Genomic DNA, 18,907 nt, shown 5'->3' with positions numbered 1-18,907 from the left:
CAGAGAGATCAGAAGGTGACAATGACAGAGGCAATGGAGGGGCAGTGACAATAACATTTAAGCTGTTGACAGGTAAAACTGGGACACACGCAGCAGCTAGATTGCTGACAAAGAAGCAGATGTTCAAGAGTATCCAGGAAAAGGATAAGTACGTCTATGTAGGTAGAAAGAAGGACAAACGAGGGTAGAGAGATAAAGCTGGAGAAGTGTAAAAAAGTATAAAGGATCCAGAGAAAAGAAACTGTAGGTCGTGGTCTCCAGAAGAGTTACAGGCAATTGTCAGGTGTTTAAGGCCAAGTGTTTCAGATCCATTGGCCAAGAATTATGTGTTAATGACAGTGTTAAGGCCAAGGAATTTGGATTCCTATACAGGTGCTGTAGCCCTGACAGTTGTCAAAAGCAGTGAAATCCCAATACCTAGACTTTCCTAATGCTGCAGTGCCAGCTGGAGTCAAGGGCTGAGAAGTCCTACTTCCTAGACCTATCTATACAAGAGCCTAAAGATCCCCAAACGTAAGGACTTTCTGTTGATTATAACACTAGAGGGCACCACCTTCTACTCAACCTGCCTACTGCTTGCTGTCAGCCACCTAGGAAAACAAGAGCTGGCAAAGAACAGCACTGGACAATCCTCTTGCCTGTCAATAGTTTCCATGTGTGTAGAGAAAATGAACCCTAGCCTAATTATTGGTAATTACTTCTGTTAGAATGGGTTAAAGTAGATGCACAAAAAACAGAGATTATGAGGTGCCTCTAGCTCTGAGCACACCTGGTACCCCAGACGGAAGCTGAAGAGTTACAGGGAATCACTGATGCTTAAGCTTTCAAAGAGGTAAAATGGGGAAGGACTGGGAAAGAGATATGGAGGGTTGTGAATACGAGAAGCTGTAGAAGACAAAGGGGTGTGGAGTGAAGTGTTGTAGAGAGGTGAGACTGTGACAAGATACAGATGTTTGCCTCTGAAAGATTCTAAAAGGCTACTGAAACTTACCACTTCTCATTTTTGATAAGCTACCAAGAGCAGCTGAGGGCTGAGCTGACAGCATCCGTGTTAGAAATAGGTTACTCAGAGCTGAGAGGCTGGGTGGCTGGGGCCACTGATTCAGAGCTGTTAACACTAAGCTGGTGTCTGCTTAAGATTTCCCTCAGTCAATCAGTAATAATTTTAGTGTCTAGAACATGAAGGGCCAAGCACTTATGCCATAAAGCCTAGGAAGCAGATATAAAAGGAGATATAATAAATATCAAGGAAGAATTGGAAGATTTTGGCAACTGGTGGCTAATAAGACAAAGATTTAAGGGAAACTGGATAAAATAATGTTCATGGTTTTGGTTTGAGAGACCAAACTATTTGCTAAAAACAAGGCAGTGCAGTAAGTAAACATGAGGATAGCTGGGAGAGAAACCCAGTTCTTCCCCAGGGGTGAAAGACAGTGTAGAATGCAGCAAAGAGGACTAGGTAGCTTTCAAAGGAAAAAGATGCATAATTAAGAAAAAAATTTTCTAGTACTTAAAGGGTGGAAAAGATATAATTGAAAAATTTTGTCTTAATATAGTTTATTTTAAAGTTGGACTATGCATTTGTGCATTTGAATGCATAACAATGGAAGAAATCCAGTGTAGAAGAGGACCTTTGGGTGACGAGTGAGAAGCATGCTATCCACGATCCACAGGAATTAAGAAGGAATGTGACTGAGAATATACACAGGAAATCATTTTTTTTGGAGAAGACAAACGTCTCCCGCTAACACTTGAGGGAGGCGGGGTATTGGTAAAGGATAAGGCCTTGATAGTTTCTTTTCTTTGGTTTTCCGCTTAGGTAGGTAAAGCGATTTGCCAAGCAAATCAGACAGAAGGTTGGAACGGGCAGACGGAAGCTGAGAAAAGGGGAGGTGCTAAGAAGCCGCTGGACACATGGCTGTGGTTAGTTACCTAGCCAATGAGAACAGAGCCTGTTTGAAGCCAGATTCCATGAATTTGTAATATGCCAAGTGTGTTTCTGTCTTCTTTCAGTAGAGTGTGCTGTCTGGGGAAAAGACAGGGAAGTCTTACACTGGGGATGTTCTTGCTTTGTGGTCATTGTTGATTAAGTGATTTTCCCCAAGATCCTCTTTAGTGTTATCTCCAGGACAGCTGCACTGTCTTTTCTCTGTAAGATGGAAGGTCTCACTATAGACATCCTTAAAACTCCTGTGGTTTGATACGCTTCACAGAGCCAAGAGACTCACTTTACTAACTACTAAGGCCTACTTTTCTTTTTAACACTTGACTCTTCATAAAAGTGATTTCACGATAAATTTCCTACCTTTTCACTTTTCACTTTTTTTTTGGAGAATTTTTTTTTTTTTTAAATCTACTACAGAAGCAAGATGAAGTGCATCACATCTGGAATCCTATGACTTTGGAGGCTGAGGCAGATTGATCATTTATTTGAGGCCAGATCAGGCTACATAGTGAGTTCCAGGACCGTCTGGGTTACGAAGACCCCATCTAAACAGAGCCACTCTCCCCACAAACGGTATCAGAGTATTTGTCAGTTACTTTGCAACTGGGAGGCCAAGTATTTGGGTTCAAACTCCATCTTAGAGAACCTGACCTAAATTGAACTCAGGTAAACTAACAGGCTGGTATCTAGCATCAGTTTCTAAGTAACCCTCCGCCCCCAACAAAACCCAAGCCTAGCTCCAGTTTCTAGGCTAACCCCAACAAGACCTGCAACTCCAGGTTAATCTCTGCCAACAAATCCAGCATCTCCAAGTTAATTCCCTACAAGTCTGGCCCCTGCCAAACAACCGCCAATGGAGAGGGAAGCAGAAGTTAACTTTATGGTTTGACTCCCAGCACCAGCCAATTATGCTAAAGGCCATATTAGTACTCCAATTAGGTGCTTGCCAGGCGAGAAACATTTGCCGCCATCTCACCCTCCATAACCCCAACCGGTCCCCGATCCCTTGCTTGCTGTTTCTATAAAACCTTGCCCCATATATGTTCAGGGCTCCTCTCCACCAAAACCATCCTGTATGTCTATGGTCGATGGTGGGCTGAGCCCGAACGAGCTGGAATAAAGGCCTTCTGTGAATGCATCAGATCAGCTCCTGTCTAGTCTTTTGGGGTTCACTAAAAGACTCTACACAACCACTGTGAAGGACCGACTATGTGTTAGACGTTGTGCCAAGGGCCAAGGATATAAAGATAGCAGAGCAGATGTCCTTCACGAGCTTATAACATCAGACTTGAGAGCCCATCTTATCCTGCTAACGTTATTACTGGATTCCTTTGAAGGCAATCTGGATAGCTGCTAAATGTAATGAGTGGTTTTCTCTACGAGGTTTTGTCCCCACTCCTGTGACTAATCTTTATTGCTGACATCACTTTATCCCAATAGGAACACTTTCTCTTTAGTGGGTTTTGCCACGTCTGTGCAGAAACCCTGACATTTCCTGGGAAAGTCTTGGCGTCTACTGATGGATTAAAATAATGGCGTGATAAAGATTGTGGCTGCTGTATCTTGACAATAGATCTGGAGAGATGGTTCAGCAGTTAAAAGTATATATTGCTCTTGCAGAAAGGAACCAAATTTGGTTCTCAACAACTACATCAGGCTATTCAAAAGTGCCTGTAAGTCCGGCATCAAGGACATCATTATACAGGTCTGACCTATGTGGGCCCCTGAACTCACAACCACTTTGCCTCATATACATAATTAAAAACAAGAATTACAGAAAGACAAGGGAACACGAATTCCAGGTTGTGATGTTGGTTTACTTATATGAAGATGGCTCTCACAATTGTTCGATTTATCTGACGTTTTACTTTCCACAGACTATTTACCTGTATCAATTAGTGTGTGACATATTAAAGGGAAAAAGACACAAACAAGATTTAGATAACTTTTATCATGATGTATTGTTACAGTTGTTCTCTTTATTAGTGGTGATTGTTGTAAATCTCCTAATCTGTCCAACTTGTAGACTCAACCATCCTAGGGATATGTGGATGATAAAAATCAGTATTGGTAGGATTTGGTCCTCTGTGGTTTTAAGATTCAATAAAATGTTTTGGGAGGTATAGCCTACAGAGAAGGGGCAATATCATGTTTGTATACAGTGTTCTAGATTCTGATTTCAATGAAATAATCTGAAACTCATATTATTCATCTTATGAATATATAAGCATTTCTGAACCCCCCCGGGGGGTATGTGGGTATCTCTGATTCCAATTTATTGTCGCTATTGAAAAAAATTTCTTCTAACCAGGTTGCTTTTGTTACCATAAGAGCAGTTAAAAATTTTAACATATTGCCCTTATCAGTCTCTATAAGGAAATTACCCTCACACAATCCCAAGAGATCATGAATAATGATCACAATATGAAAAGGAAAGCAAAGCAAAATGAAAATTAGTTTTTATTTAATTTTATAAAATTTTAATGCTGAGAACATGTAATATGAGGTCTATGTCCTTAGGAAATATTCAAGTGTCTAATGCATCATTGTTGGCTATTGGTGTAATTCTGTACCTTGGAACTCTTGGTTTTATTCACATTGCCTAATTGGAACTTTGGCTGATTAATTCATGTTCATACTCCTCATTTCTCTTTCCTCCTTAGGCTTTGCTAACCATGGTTTCTCTCTTTGATGATATGGACTGCATTGTTTTAAATATTAGTTTAATTTCATTGTAGAACCATAAAATATTTGTCTTCTGTTACTGGTTCATCTCCCATATTCTTTTTCTTTTAGGCTAGAATTTTAATCACCTTTGGTGAGACATGCACCTTCCCCTTATCCTTCCCAGATGATGTCAAAAACAGTGTTGTTACTGTTTTGTTAATCTCTCTTTTGCTACAGAAGTTTTCTACCAAGGACCTTTGAAGGCTAGAAGAAGATTATTTTTTTGCATAATAATGAATGCATTTGTTTATTTTTAAATTTTGTTTTATAGCCTGATTGAGGGACCCCTCCCTCCTCTTCTTTCAGTCCCACCCTCATACCCCTCCCCCACCCTCTCATCCTCATCCTCAGAGGAGAGCGCCTGCACCCCCCCCCCCCCCCCCCGCATGGGTACCAACTCACTTTGGAACACCAAGTCACAGCTGGACTAGGCACATCCTCTCCCACTGTGATCAGGGAAGGCAGCCCAGTTATTATTTTCCTGATTCTTAAGATTCATCTGATTGTTCCACATTGCAAAATTTCTTATTTTGCCAAGCTGAACAGCATTCTACTGTATGCATGGACGATAGTTTTTCATTTTCTAGCTCTTGGTGAATAATACAAATAATTCACAGCTAAATGTTTAATAATCAGCTATAAATGATTACTATAAATGATGATTATCAATATCTGAAAATAAAAATTAAATACAAAATTATAATTTATTAAAAATCTAATAATGAGAATTTCTCACATTAAACTCATTTTAGCCTATCCCATCTGACTATTTTCCTGTGGTCTTTATTCTACTCAGAGGAACACATTTTGTGCATTATTCATGAGCAAAATCTAGTACCAATTTGGCTTCTTTGATTTTTTTTCCTTTGGAATATATCCCCTTGTTTACTTTAAGAGATTTATCTAGAGCTCACTCTTAAGGTCATAGATTGCTCAATGCTATTAAATGGCTCTTAGCTTGCAAACCTATAAAACACAGCAAAACAAAACAGAACAAAGGCCTTCCAGGAAATGCAAGCTAGGTGATAACTTTCGAAACACAGTTTCACCCAGTCATGGGGGATCTTGTGATTACAATGGTCTAACACTTGCTCTGCTATTCCCATCTTAAAATTCTAATAATTGTCAAACAGAGGCCTTTGTTGTCATATTTCATTAACTGGAAAACTTGTAGAAACTCCACAGTATGATATTTTCCACAAAGGTAGAGAAAGCCCACTTTTCCAGGGATTGCATTCCTAGGTTAAAAGCTCAAGTGAAACTCATGCTCATGTTCCTGTAAATACGCTATAGAATTAATCTATAATATAATATATATCTCTACTAATACACACACACACACACACACACACACACACACACACACACTAAGCAGCAAGGAAAATTAATGATCCACAGCTGCAATTTGTAGACAATGAGTCTCACAAATGGAATATGAAAGAAGAAAGTAAAGCATCTAAATGATGCTGATGAGAAAAATTCCCTTATAAAGCAACAGTGATTTGGGGAGTTACTGAGGATGGGCATGACAGAGGCTTCTAAGATTTGGTTTATGTTAATTCTTGATCCAGATAAGACTTAAAGGTATGTAAGTTTGCCAGAATCAACAGGCATGTTTTATGGTCTTATTTTAGTTTATCTTACTGTGATGGCTAATATTGCTTGTAAACTGGCCATCCCTGGGAAGAGGGAACCTGAGGGGAGAAATTTCCTTCATCAGACTGGCCTGTAGGCACATCTCTGGGGCGTTTTCTTGACCAGCCCACTGTGGGTGGTACCATGCTTAGGCAGTTGGACCTAGGCCTTATAAGAAACCTGCTTATGAACCTGGGAGCAGGTTAGTAAGGAACATTTTTCCACATGAGGTTTTCTATGTCAAGCTTTTCCCTTGAGATCTGGCTTTGCCTTCACTTGATGGTGTATTCTAACCTCTAAGGTAAAATAATCCTTTTCTGTTACAAGTTGCTTTTGGGGATGGTATTCATCACTGAATAGAAGGCAAACTAGGACACTTAGGTATATAAAAAAATTAAAGAAATACATTGTGGTGTTGTTTCTATGAGAAGTGAGAGAGGATATGTTGGGAGAAGAGTGAGAAGTCTCATAAGTAGGCCATGGCTGAATAACTGTGCTGTTGTTTGCCCTTCCTCTCCAAGCCTCTCTGGATGTTGTTTTCTCTCAATTGTCACTCTTTTGTATCTATCTGATAAACCAGTCACCTGCTGTTTGGACAATTGAATGTTTATAACAATAGAAACATGTCTAGGACACACTTAAAAGAAAAATACTAATAAGGAATATATATATGCACACACATATGTATATATGTATATATGTATATATGTATATATGTATATATGTATATATGTATATATGTATATATGTATATATGTATATATGTATATATGTATATATGTATATACACATATACACACACATATATTCCCTCCACCCATCCCCACCCATGGGAACCAAGATGTAGAATAAGGTTACCCCCTTAGTGGAGTCTGGAATATGGGAACACAAAGGCAGACTAAATTGCTTGTCTTCCTTTTTTTAAAATTTAGTTTTATGTGCTGTGTTTAATTATTCTTAATATTTATTTTTATAATATGCATCTCCTTATAAAATACGGCTTCAAAGACATTATACTTCTTGAGTTGGAAGGCATGCAGACAGGGTTGTGTTCAGACTCAGATTTAATTACAACATTTAAGGAGAGGATTCTGGAAGCTCAGCCTGTTTCCAGTTTCCATTGCTGTGCCAGTGACAGTGGCTGGAAGAGGGTCAGACAGCAGTGACACCTTTATAACGAGCTCAGTCTGCCATTCTAAAAGCTTTTCCTAATGCTTAATGAAGCCCTGAGAGCACACATCCACGGTATGGGCTTTTATCTTAGTCCAGTGTTCCAAGGTTTACAGTGCAAAGAAATTGTGGCTAACTCGTCACTGAAAGAGAAAAGTAAACAAACAAAACTAGAAAGTATAAAGATCTCACAAAATCTTCACTTATAAGATGCTTGACATTTTAAATAAATGGATAAAAGGTTAAATTACAAAAACCAAAACAACAACAACAACAACAGCAACAAAAATATCCCATGACATTTACTTATCTGTTTTGGAGGAAAGATTAGATTCCCTAGTACACACCTGTGTCAGTACACTCAAGAGCCAAAACAGAATGTAGTAGGCTGCGTGATTTTTGAGCAACGGAAATTTATTTCCCGTCATTTGGCATGCTGGGAATCTCAGGACTGAGGTGCAGACAAAATTGCCGAATTCTAGACTGCTGCATCCAGCTAGGTCTGTTCCCGGAGGAAGGGCCAGGGATCTCTAGCGGCACCAACCCACCCCTATGTCACCCCTCTCCCCTACGCTGCTCTCCCAACCCCCACCACAATTAACCTTATTTTTTCCATTTTTCTTTTATCTTTACACCCATGTATTTTATCACCCTTCCCTTGAAATCCCACCTGCCCTCACGCCGTTACTAGTTTCCTGCTTTCTGTGTGCACTCATATGCAGATCCAAAGACCTGAAGCGGCCGTTCATACACGTGAGAACACAGAGCGTTTGTCTTCCTGTGCCTGGTTACCTGACTCAGAATAATGGTTTGTAGCTCCATCCATTCACCTTCAAATTTCACAATTTAATTTTTCTTTCCGGCTGAATAGAATCCTGCTGTGTATAAGTAGCAGTTATTTTATTCGTCCATTCATCAATCGATGGGCATTTAAGCTGTTTCCATGCACCGGCCATGGTTAATAGAGCATCAACTAACAGGAGGGAAGAAGTATTTCTGAAGTAGGGTGTGGAGCCCTTTGTGTACATACCAAGGAGTGCAACAGCCTGATCATATAGTTCAGTGTTTTTTTTTTTTCTTTTTTTAAGAAACCTCGGAATGGTTTCCAGTGAGGCTACACCAGTTTACACTACCACAAGCAGTGAATAAGTATCTCTTTCTCCACATCTACCTCAAGAATTATAATTTGTTTTTTTTTATCTTAGTCACTGTGACTGGGGTGAACTGAAAGGCAAAGTAGTTTTAATATCTATTTAACTGATGGCTATGGGTGTTGAACATTAAAAAAAATACATTTCTCACTCATTTCTATTTTGTTTTTTTGAGAACTCTCAGTTTAGCTCTGTATTCCAGTTTTAGTTGACTTATTTTCTTGGTGTTTAAAATTTTCTATGTTCTGGATTTCTTGGTATATTCTAGACAGTAACACTCTGCCAAGGGGAAAGCTGTAAAGAAAAATTCCAATTCTGTAGGCTTCCTCCTCCTTCAAATAATGATGTCCTTTACTGCACTGAAATATTTTAGTTTTGTGAGCTATCATTTGTCAACTGTTGCTCTTTAATGCTTGTCCTACTGGGGTTCCACTCATAAAAAGTCCTTTCTTGTCCCTATACATGCAGTGAAACAGTATTTGCTAAATGCAAAAGCGATACTGTACACACAAACTCAGAGCAGCTTTGAGTGCATGTATAAGCTATGTATCAAAACAAGCCAGCCAAAATCTCAGCATGAATCAGAGAGAAACTCATGAAGTCCCACTCCTTGGTGATGAGCTAATGGTACCTTATGGTTGCTATGACAAAGCTCTGCTTCTTTTCAGTGATGTTCCCCTTGAGAGTCTACTCATGCTACAGTAGATGAGTCCTATACTCATGCACACACTAGCAGAATTGAGTGGATTCAATGGGTTTAAAAAGAAGTTACATGAAGTTGGGAAGGAAAGTTGGGTGAGGGATAATAAAGGAACTGGAGGGAATCGAATGCAGGTGGAGTTTAAATCACTTTATATACATGCATGCAATTATCAGATAATTTAAAAAGAACTTAGATAAACAAATGAACAACAAACAAACAAAAAAAAAAACAAGCAACCTGAAAAAGTTCAGTAATCTCATTTTGAGGCCTCTGCGTTCAGGATACCATTATTTCTAACACATAATACCTCCTCATATCAGGGGTTATAATTTAAATATATAATTTAAAATATAAATTTTGCTTTAGATGGGGTGGCATGTCCATTCTGATCATAGCCACACTAGTCAGGAAGAAAAAAATTGTGATGATTCAATAGTTATACAAAAAGTAAAAGAAACAAGTAGATACAATTTTAATATCAGAAACATAAAAAGTTGTGTGGAAAGGTAGTCAAAGGTATGCCTTTAAACACAGAAAGCACTTAAAGAAAATACCCAGAAATTTGACTATATCAGAATTTAAAACTTGATTTTAATTACAGACATTGTATAAATTTAAAGCCTTCTTATTATGTTTTCTTTTCATGAAGGTACAAAGGTGATATTGGCTTGTTTGAATATTGTTTGTTCCCTGAGCTAGGGATATAAGCTATGATACTTGATTGTGGTGCTGGACAATAGTTGTCAGCCTAAGTTCCTAGTCGGCTAGGTGTCTATAAGGGCAGGCAGCTGATGATTAGGGAGCGTTGTATTGGTAAGTGCTGCTGTTTGGTAGGTTATGTGCATTAAATGTATTCTGACTTATCGTATGTCCATCTCCCAGTGGGTTTATCAGGATGTGGACCTGTCACAAGTTAAGGAGCAGTAGAGTACAGTGTTCAGTCTCATGTCTACTGGATAAGGTCATGGTTCCCTGATACTCAGTCAGACTTCAATTTGAGTTTTATTGTGAAAACACTTTGAAAACATGATTAAAGTCCAGAATTAGTGACTTCAGTCAAGGGGATGGTCCTTGGTATTGGGGGTGAGGCTGATTGAATCTGTCAACAATCCTTGAAAGTACAATAGAGGTGACCCTGAATGAAAAAAAAGAATTGTGCATTTTGGACAGACTTTGACAGCTTGTCCTATAATTTCTGGATTTGCTTAACTAGTCTCACAATTACCTAAGTTCAATTCTTGCAATAATTCTATTAATATAGTAGCTCTGTTACTTTAAAGGTTTTTAAGATTTGTTTGTTTTCTTTTATATATTTGGGTGCTTTGCCTGCATGTACGTGTGTGCATTGTGTATGTGTCTGGTGTCTGACCCTGCAGAGGTCAGAAGACGGCGTTTAGCTTCCATTGAGTAGTAGTTACAAAGAGTTGTGAGCCGATATGTGTGTGCAGGAGACTAAACCTGGGTCCTTTGTAAGCCCAGAAAGTGCTTTCAATTTCTGGGTCATCTTTCTAGGCCATATTGTTCAAAACAAAAGAAGTTACTTCTAGTTTGAAAACAGCCAGTCTTATTTAGCATATGTGTTCAATGTTTTAGTATTGACCCTTGAAATGAACACAAATTATGTAAAATCAAAATAATGAATAGAAATGCTGATAGTCTTGTAGCTAGGTAGATTTGATGAACAATGGAGACAAGACCCTCCCCACCCCTTGCCTTTATTGACAGTAGCATTTGACATAGTCACTTCACTATGAACCTGTTAGGGTACTACAGGATTCTCTGGGAGAAAGTAAGACTTCTCATTGGGTGATGAAAAATGAGGGCCAATGATGCAAATAGGTACAAAAGAAACAACTGAAGCTTGTGTTGACCAATGCTTAGAGCTATTGGCAGGGTTCAAACGGAATAAACAAAGACTCATACTCCAGGGAATAAGTGGGACGGAACCATTACCTTTCTGATCATTTAAAAAATGTTGGATGCTAAAAACGGTGCTGTGAAATGTCTCTAGCTAACACGAGTGCATAAACAAAAATGATGAAGTCCAAATGCTGTCAGAATGAGAGGCTTCTCCAGGGAAGACCATGCTTGTGAACATTTGAAAAACTCAGAAGGAAATACAGAAGAGGAGAATAAAGCTTTGTTTTCATTGTTCACTATGAAGATATACAGAAAGCATGAGATGTGAAAAGTTCTCCTTTTAAAATATATTGTGTTTGTATATATGTACGCACGTGCCATACTATGTACATATGTGGAGTTTAAATGTAAAGCTGTTGGGAGTTGCTTCTCTTCTTTCATCAAGTAGGTCTTAAGAATCAAACTCAAGTCAGCAGACTTTGCAAGAAACACCTAAACCACTAAGCCATCTCACCGTCTCTCTCTCTCTAGTAGGCTATAGTCATATCTCTTATGTGTAAGGATCTATAGATATTTCAATGTGGGGTACAGAAATTGAGAGCTATTAGTTCAAGAATTCACGTTTTTGTCAAAGTAAATCATTCTTTTGAAGTATGATTTCTTAGATCAATAGTCAAATTATCCTTCTATGACTGTAAATTCTTGGCTTGAGAACTGTGAAGTTTTCTTTTAATATTCATGTGTTTAATCTATTCATTTTGTAGCTGATGTGGAGGCCAATCTTTAACAAACATAAGTAGGTGATTTGAGGCAGCATGTTCTTGAGGATGTGTTCTTCCTGAAGCTTAAACATTCTGTTAGCATTGACTAAAGGTATCGACTTTATCAGAGCTTCACATGTATGCACAGAAAACACTTTGGTCACATTGTACTCGTCATTACTCTCTTGTTTCCTTGGCCATCTCCCTTTAGTTTCTTTTCTCTTTCCTAATTGTCCCCTTTAAAAACAAAATATAGATTCCACATATGGGAAAAAGAATGTCATCTTTGTTTTTCTGACTCTGACTTATTTTATATAACACAATGATTTCCAGATCTAATTCATTTTCCTCCAAGTAACATGATTCTATTCTTCTTTATGACACATTCTACCACATTTAGTGCACATTCTACCTTGTTTTCTTCTCAACTATTCTTTGATTGGCATCTGGGCTGAATTCATGGCCTGGATACGGTGGAGAGTGCTGCATTAAATAGGTGTACAATTTTTCCAGTGTTGTAGCCACAGGAAAGAGTACATATTCTTGTAAATAATCCCTTGCATTGTAAGGATATTATAATCAGCCTAAATGAAACTTACCAGATCATCAAAAATAAATGAACAAAGATGTGGAAAAAGTGAGTGACCCAGAGAGATGGGGAGGAGGGCAGGGATGGATAACGGGGATGAGGATTGTAAAAATACATTATATACTTGTTTGAAAATGCCACAGTGAAACCTGTTATTATTATGAATAATTAATATATACCAATAAAAATAAACAGTAATGAATAGATATGCAGGTACCTGTATTGTATTTTGACTTTTTTCCTTTTTATTAGTCTTAAAAATGTCTATACATGTTTTGATCATATTTACTACCCTAATTATTTTAAGATCGACCATCCCGTCCCTATTCATCCCCCCCCTTATGTCCTTCCTTTTCTTTTCCCTTTTTAACCTGTAAAGGCCACTTTGTGCTGCACAAATATCCTTGAGCTCATGATCGTCCACCAGAGCATGGTTGACTTACAGGGGACTACACTTGGAGGAACAACTTTCTCCTCTCCTCCAAGCTAATCAGTTGCCAATAGCTCAATGGCTAGGGATAGAATTTCATTCCCAACTCACACTTAAAAAATTATTTTATTTTTGACACTTACCGTGACTGGAGTGAATTGAAATCTCAGTGTAGTTTCTGATTTGCTGAGATTGCTTCCACAGGTTTATTAGCCATTTTTATTTCTTTAAAGAACTTTTGCTGCAGTTTGTATATTTTTTTATTGAATGGATCATTTGTTCTGTGGATGCTTGATTCTTTTAGTTGTTTAGATATATTCTGTATATTAATCTGCTATAGCTGAATAGTTGCCCAAGATTTCATCCTAGTCTGTAGGCTTCACTCTGGTGGTTGTATCTTTTGCTGTGCAGGTTTGTAATATGCTGCAACACTCTTTGCCAAATAATTCCCTAGTTATCAGAACTTTACAGAGAACCTAGTTGCCTGTGTTTTGTCTCCTAGTAGTTTCCTTGTCTCATGCCTTAAATAAATACCTTTAGTCCATTTAAAATGATGATTACATACCTGAGAGATATGGATCTAGTTTTCCTTTGAGTTACAAGTACTTTGTATATTTACAAATTATAAAGAGTTAAAATTTATAGTTTAATGTTTATCTATTCATTGTGTAGACTTACTGTGCTGGCTAGTTTTTTTTTTTTTTCAACTTGACATAAGGTAAAGTCATCTGAGAGGAAGGCACCTCAACTGAGAGGAGGCCTATACAAGATCTGGCTGTAGGCAAGTTTACAGGGTGTTTTCTTAATTAGTTATTGATTTGAGAAGGCCTACCCGACTGTAGTTGCTGCCATTCCTGGATTGTAGGTCTTGAGTTCTATAAGAAAGTAGACTGAGCAATTCAGAAGGACCAAGGCACTAAGCAGCCTCCTGCCATGGACTTTACATCAGTCCTTTTCTCCAGGTTCCTGCCCTGTTCCTGTCCTCACTTCTTTCAGTGATGGACAATGACGTGGAAATGTAAGGCAAACTCTTTCCTCTCCAACTTGCTTTTGGTCACGGTGTTTCATTACTGTAATAGAAACCCTAAATAAGGCAGTTAGTTACATGTTTTACTGTAGTGGAGTACTTAAGAGTTGATTTGTTCACCACAAGTCTGAATGTAAAACAGTATTTTAGATGATTTCAGCAACTTCTATATTCATCTATTAAACAGTTTCTTTTCATACTTAAAATTATTTCATTGTGGCTGCTTTGCTTCAGCCTGAAAACTTTCAGAGTTCTTTGTCTGCTACATCAAAGAACATTGGACTCTAACATGTAAGTTGGAAATTAGGAATTATACACACCACACACACACATACACACACACACACACACACACACACACAACTTTGGTGTGTCCTGTCCTTTAAGTGGGAAGTGCTTACTAAGTATTTAGTAAATATTGCTGTAAGCAGTTCTCAGTTTGGGGAATGTATTATTAAGTAGAAATGCCAGGAAATCTTTCATAGATTAATTGGATCATTAAAGCATGATTTTAAAAAGTGCTTCATAGGAAAGATGTTACTCCATGGAATGTTAAGTTTGAATAATGGAAGTAGAATACCTGCCTATGTCATGACTTGATTATTTTCAGCTGAATTCCTCTGACTGGGGACTAATTTCACTGGTATGAATCCCCAAGTGAGTATTGTTGTAATAGTTCATTTGCATTGGAGATATGCGTACTCTGTCTCTGTTTCCTTTGGAAGACATTCTGGAAGAAAATGATTTCCTATTTTCTATTAGCTGCAGAATGATGTTAAGCAATACACTGATTCCACACATTTTCCTGCCTAAGTTGTCTGGGTAAGGGAACTAGGGACATACATACTATGGGCACACAACCCAATTTTGTCACAGCTTGATTTTAATTGCAAATTTTATATTAACTCTATATTTGAAGAAACAACACCAGAAAGATTTTTGAGAAAGGACATCTTGTCTCCATTGGATTCATTCAAAATTGCATAAGAACCAAATCCTTAAACATAAAATCCAGTGTTTGTGTTGGGAGTGATGAAGTCCCTCTGTGTTTTTTAATGAAAACAGAAATGGCTCCAATCCCATATCCTGAGTTTGTCACAAACCTGCCAATTATATGGAATGTGGACTGAAATAAGAAAGACCATGCTTGGTGCTGACTTATCTCCTCTGATCGTTAGCAGGAAATTGTAAAAGTAATTGTTTCAGTATTGCAAGTGTGTCCAATTTTTATTTCATTAAAGCGAGGTGAGCCAGGGACACGGTAGAGAACCAGAGAATGAAGATACACTGAAAGGGAAAACATGATGGGGAACTCTTATGTTTGACATCTCCAAGTAAAGTCAAAAGGCAGGAGGGAGGAGGAAAGAGAGCAGCAAAGTTCCATACAGTCTGTACTACATTGTGAAATGTACAGTCTGTACTACATATCTCAAAGAATTAAGTAAAACCTACTTACAATTCTAGGGCACTAATTTCTCTATCCTTCAACACAATATTCTTTTTAACTTTTTATTTTATTACTTTTTGAGAAATTCATACAGTGTATTTTGGTTCTATTCACCCCAACTCCTTTAACTCCTTCAAGATTTACCCAGAGCTCTCTACATTCCAACTTTATGCTCTTTAAAATAAAATGATATTTCTACCCTCAGCGTTTGCTCTCCACAACTTCTGAGTGTGGTGTCACTAGGGCATGACTGACCTACCAGTAGGAACATCCTTGAAGAAAATGGACTTTCCTCCCTGCAGAAATTTCCAAGTATTCATAGATTCTCAGTTAGGATAAAGGATCATGAACGTCTCCCCACCACATGCTAGAATGCTGATGGACTTGATCCTGTGCAGACAACCACAGCTGCTGTGAACCATGCAGTGGTCCTGTCCTATCCAGAAGACCCTGTCTCTCTCTAGTTCTCCAACCTCTAGCTCCTACTATCATCACCACTCTTCAGAGATGGTCCTTGCATCTTACGGAAGAGCTGTGATACAGACGTGTGGTTGGTGCCTGAGTATGCTACTGACATTTATTCTCTACTCTTTGACAGTTGTGAGTTTCTGCAATGATCAATAAACACGCGGGCTGTATAAAGAAACTTCTCTGTTGGGGGCATACAGCTGCATTGATCTGTAGAAAGAGAGACACAGATTTAGAAGGCAGTTTGGTACTGTGTTCACTTAACAACATAATAGCATCTGGTCATCTCCAGGGCATGTGAGCACTCCACACATGGGTTCTCATCCTGATACAGAAAACTAAGTATGTGATTCTTCCTGTAGAATGGGCTTTGAATCCAACCAAAACTGGTTGGTTATTCCCATAACATATATGTCATGCTTGCATCCATGGGCATCTCTTACCACACTAGTCATTATTGCAGTAAACAGGGCTCATAGCTGGGTAAGCACTGATGATTCTCCCCTCTCCAGAGGTCTGATTAGAGTCTTCCAATTGTATGAGAGAAAGCCAACAGTATCAACTTGTCTTATCAACTTGTCATATCAACTTGGGACCAAGGTGTGACACTGCAATATCCTTAGACAAAAATGTAGATCGTATTAAAGGCTACGTGGTAGAAAGTGGACAGGTTTATGATGCATTTCTAGAAAGGTTAAATATTTATTCTAAAAAGAATAGACCAAAGTAGGTAAGAAAAGTTTTTCTATATTTTAAAAAGTTAAAATAGTCCTGCCTGGTCCTTTTGGCTGGGGCAGACACAGTGCTGGTCTGCTCCTGTGGAGATACTGAAGCCTGAGCCATCCTATAGAAGTCACTGCACTCAGAGCAGCCAGTAAGAATTCCATCTCACTCCCTAAGCCCCAGAGTTACATCTGGGAGCCAGGGATGTTCAGGACCCACCAGCTATCCAAACCCCGCCCCTCTGAGATTTCACTTCCCTTACACCCCTGCCTGGTCCTTTTGGCTGGGGCAGACACAGAGCTGGTCTGCTCCTGTGGAAATACTGAATCCTGAGCCATCCTAGAGGAGCCACTGCACCCAGAACAGCGGAGGAGCCACTGCAATCAAAGCAGCAGACACCTAGCTGGTTTGTACTTGTGGAGACACTGTATCCTGAGCCATCCTAGAGGAATCACTGGACACAGCATTTCCAGATCCCAGAGGAGGCTTGAGTCCCAGGAGTTCTTCCACCCAGGAGATTAGGATCATAAGACCACAGAAACATCTGGACTCTGAGGAGCTCTGGAAGAAGCAAGATAACTGGGAATACAGACTCCAGTCTTACACAGTGAAGGCAGGTAACACTAGAGTTAACCAGATGGCGAAAGGCAAGCACAAGAACATAAGCAACAGAAACCAAAGTTTCTTGGCATCAACAGTACCCAGTTTTCCCAATATAGCAAGCGCTGGACACTCCATCACACCGGAAAAGCAGGATGCAGAATTAAAATCACTTCTCATGATGATGATAGAGGATTATAAGAAGGACATAAGTAACTCCCTTAAAGAAATACAGGAGAGTACAAATAAACAGGTAGAAGCCCTTAAAGAGGAAACACAGAAATCCCTTAAAGAACTGCAAGAAAACACAAAGAAGGAATTAAACAAAAACATTCAGGATTTGAAAATGGAAATAGAAACAATAAAGAAATCTCAAAGGGAGACAACCATGGAGATAGCAAACCTAGGAAAGAGATCAGGAGTCATAGACACAAGCATCACCAACCAAATACAAGAGATAGAAGAGAGAATCTCATGTGCGGAAGATACCATGGAAAACATTGACACAGCTGTCAAAGAAAATGCAAAATGCAAAAAACTCCTAACCCAAAACATCCAGGAAATCCAGGACACAATGAGAAGACCAAACCTAAGGATAACAGGTATAGATAAGAGTAAAGTTACCCAACTTAAAGGACCAGTAAATATCTTCAACAAAATTATTGAGGAAAACTTCCCTAACGAGATGCCTTCTTAATGAGATGCCCATAAACATACAAGAAGCCTACAGAACAACCAAATAGACTAGACCAGAAAGAAATACCTCCTGTCATATAATAATCAAAGCATAAAATGCACAAAACAAAGAAAAAATACTAAAAGCAGTAAGGGAAAAAGGCCAAGTAACATACAAAGGCAGACCTATAAGAATTACACCAGACTTCTCACCAGAGACTATAAAAGCCAGAAGAGCCTGGACTGACATCATACAGACCCTAAGAGAACACAAATACTAGCTCAGACTACTATACCCAGCAAAACTCTCAATCACTATAGATGGTGAAACCAAGATATTCCATGACAAAATCAAATTTGCACAATATCTTCCCACAAACCTAGTGCTTCAAAGGATAATTGATGGAAAACGCCAACACAAGGAGGGAAGTTACAACCTAGAAAAAGCAAGGAAGTAATTTTTCAACAACCCCAAAAGAAGATAGCTATACAAGCATAATTCTATCTCCAATAACAAAAATAACAGGAAGCCACAATCATTTTTCCTTAATATCTCTTAACATCAATGGACTCAATTCCCCAATAAAAAGACGCAGACTGTCAGACTGGATACACAAACAGGACCCAGAATTTTGCTGCATACAAGAAATGCACCTCAGTGACAAAGACAGACACTACCTCAGAATAAAAGGGTGGAAAACAATTTTCCAAGCCAATGGTCCCAAGAAACAAGCTGGAGTAGCCATTCTAATATCAAATAAAATCAACTTTCATCCAAAAGTAATCAAAAAAGATAAGGAAGGACACTTCATACTCATCAAGGGAAAAATCTACCAAGGTGAACTCTCAATTCTGAACATCTATGCTCCAAATGCAAGGGCACCTACATACATAAAAGAAACTTTACTAAAGCTCAAAACACACATTACACCTCACACAATAATAGTGCGGGATTTCAACACCCCACTCTCAGCAATAGACAGATCATGGAAACAG

Source organism: Grammomys surdaster, unplaced genomic scaffold (genome assembly GCF_004785775.1).
Source record: "Grammomys surdaster isolate TR1022 unplaced genomic scaffold, NIH_TR_1.0 126153, whole genome shotgun sequence".
Taxonomy (NCBI): domain Eukaryota; kingdom Metazoa; phylum Chordata; class Mammalia; order Rodentia; family Muridae; genus Grammomys; species Grammomys surdaster.
This window is presented reverse-complemented; position numbering follows the sequence as displayed.